The sequence below is a fragment of the Aplysia californica genome, unplaced genomic scaffold (genome assembly GCF_000002075.1).
Source record: "Aplysia californica isolate F4 #8 unplaced genomic scaffold, AplCal3.0 scaffold00063, whole genome shotgun sequence".
Classification (NCBI taxonomy): domain Eukaryota; kingdom Metazoa; phylum Mollusca; class Gastropoda; order Aplysiida; family Aplysiidae; genus Aplysia; species Aplysia californica.
This window is the reverse complement of record NW_004797333.1, coordinates 922,786-925,547: the sequence shown is the minus strand read 5'-3', so window position 1 is coordinate 925,547 and position 2,762 is coordinate 922,786. Positions and strand designations below refer to the sequence as shown.

General features: G+C 38.4%; 1 protein-coding gene across 1 annotated transcript in view; it reads right to left on the bottom strand.

The window, feature by feature from the left end:
* LOC101853606 (secretin receptor) overlaps positions 1 to 2,360 on the bottom strand; it is an 85,232-nt gene extending 82,872 nt beyond the window's left edge. The window contains exon 1 of the mRNA XM_005093412.3: positions 1,932 to 2,360. The gene's annotated coding sequence lies outside the window, so the exon portion shown is untranslated. The remainder of the gene's footprint in view (positions 1 to 1,931) is intronic.
* Positions 2,361 to 2,762: the final 402 nt, after the last annotated feature.

Genomic DNA, 2,762 nt, shown 5'->3' with positions numbered 1-2,762 from the left:
CCTCTCTCTCTCTCTCTCTCTCTCTCTCTCTCTCTCTCTCTCTCCATCTCCCCACCTCTCTTATTCACTCACCCGTTCCCTCTTCAAGTAGAAAAGTATCCAAAATTGGAAGAAGTAGCCAAAGAAACAACTGGACGTAGAGTTATAAGACATACTCACTAACTTCACAAAAGTTCCAATGTACATGCAGTGGAAACCGAATGATAACTGATATATTTAAGCGCACAGAATATGCCAAAGGTTAATTAATAATCCAAGAGACCGTCCTTCGTTAGACAGGGAGGTCTCTTAACGAAATTAATTGAGTGAGACTCTTGCCAGTAGTACCTGAATCGTTTCAATTCAAAATATTAAAGACACTCGTAACGGGTCCCAGCAACTGACCCACACGCACAGACAATTAATTAAGTGCATAGATAATGCCTGAGTGGACAACGTCTACCGATAATACTGAGGCAAGTGTCGCACCTCGGTCCAGCGCCTTCATAAATAAATTATTCTACGCGAGCGATTCTATGCAAACATCGTGTTATAGTTATAGAAGTGGGCTCGTTCAAAAGGGAAAGCCACTGAACATGGATAATGAAGGCCACGCACTGAATCTAGATCGTCGGAACGCTGTTCAAATGCTATAAGCCTAGATAGCGACATTTTTCAGAAGATGGAAAAAATACTATTTCATTTTTTAACAAGTTTTTTGGCGGCCTTTGAAATAGGTCTGTGTATGCAATACTGCCCGCGTAACTATATTTCTTATGTATCTTTTCTTGATTTATTCAACGTTTAGAATTTGAATTTCCACAAAATATTTCTTTAGCACATGAAACTTAAACGATACCTTGAGAAACTGCAATAAAATACATGTATTTGTTGATTTGGGCTTAGTACATGTGAACAGCTGTCTGATGATAGTATAGTATAATTCTGGTGGCGCAAACCTTTGTGTCATTTTTTAGAAGAAAACGCACACTCGGCAGACCTCAAAATCTAAAGGAAGGTAGCATGCAATTTAAAAAAAATATTTTGTAAACGTGACAATGACGGATTTTTATGATTTTCAAGTGAGAATAGCCCGGCAACTTTTACGACATGTGATATTTGTCAGAAATAAACCTTTCCCTTGGAGTTACTGGTTAAAAGAAGTACATCAGTACAACGTATTATAATGATGATAAGGAAAAGCAAGGACAGACAGGTAAAATAGATGAAACGTATAAAAGAAGAAGAAGAAGAAGAAGAAGAAGAAGAAGAAGAAGAAAGAAGAAGAAGAAAAAGAAGAAGAAGGAAAAGGAGAAGAAGAAGAAAAAGCTTATAGCCGCTCTCTGAAAACAAAAGCACCCTTGACTTTTACTCAGGGATGACGCTATAGCTAAGATGAAGTTCTTGAGCAACATTTTTGTTAGATGTTGTGTTTTATGTGGTCTTGTAGATAAAAGAATTGTTCCAGTTGCTATTATTTATTTCATCTTGTATTTCTTCACTGATTCATTCTTTCTTCATTCATCCACCATTTTTTGCTTATTCTCTTTCTCTAGATTCTTTCCCAGTAAACCTACCTTTACTTACTTGTAAAACTGCTCATTATTTTAGCTCATTCAGCTTCTGTATGTCGTTTATTGAAGAAGATGGGAGCATGAAAAAATATTTTTTTTAAATAATTGTTTCTACCTTAAGATGCAACTGTTGTTTATTGTTCCCGTGGTTAACTATAGTAATAAAATAATATCGTGACCTTTCCAGGTAAACAAGAAAATTGAAAGAAAATAAAAATGAAGATAGTGAAAGTATGATCATAACAATATCCCAGGAAAAGCAATTATCAGCACGCTGCATTATATAGATTTATATATTATAGTGTGTATCTTAACCATCAAATTATAGTATGGGTGGTACACAGAAAGACAAAAATTATAATAAACTCAAAAACCTACCTTAGCTTTTTTTTTCAAGGGGCTGTCGTCAGTTCCACAATGAACTGCACACTTATCTTGGAGCAGCTAAGGATCTGATCACGAATCTAGTTCGTCCTTTATCAAAACAGTAATACTACAAGTAATAATAATAATAATATGTCCAACCTCAACAGAATAACACTGGCAGCTCTCTGTCCACGAATTTCTCCTTCGCCTCAAATTGGAAAACTTTATAATATAGATCTAATTCTAAACAATGCTTCAGTTATTGTGAAACGGCACAAGGAAAAGAACAACAACCTCCCGCCTGAAGCCAGTTGGTGCGTGTAAACAAAGAAAACAGACAGCTGTTACGGCAGGTTGCGGAGAGACTACGTCTCGTAAGTCCACGGGTCCCACAGCGATGCCACGGCCAGCGCCAGCAGTTCACAGGGCTCACTGCCTTGTTTCCTTCGCCTCTTTTACTTTTTATACGCAGCCCGCGATCAACCTCTCGACCTGGGCCCATCGTTCCTCCCTGTTGCGTTTTGCGTTGTTTTTTATTCTTCCCCCACCGTTGTCCCTCCCTGCCCTTCTTTGCCACACCTGTCTCTAGGGTTACAGAGAATCGAGTAGCACCCGAGGCGTATTAATTTACAAGGGGTTTTCTAATCACTCCTAAGTACAGGTTATCGACTGGTTTTTTCACTTACAAAACACTTCATTTGTCTTTTATTTCTCTTTTTCTGACTGTTTCACTTCTCCCGTCCACTTTCCCTGACCACCATATCCCCGCTCTCTCTCTCTCTCTCTCTCTCTCTCTCTCTCTCTCTCTCTCTCTCTCTCTCTCTCTCTCTCTCTCTCTCTCTC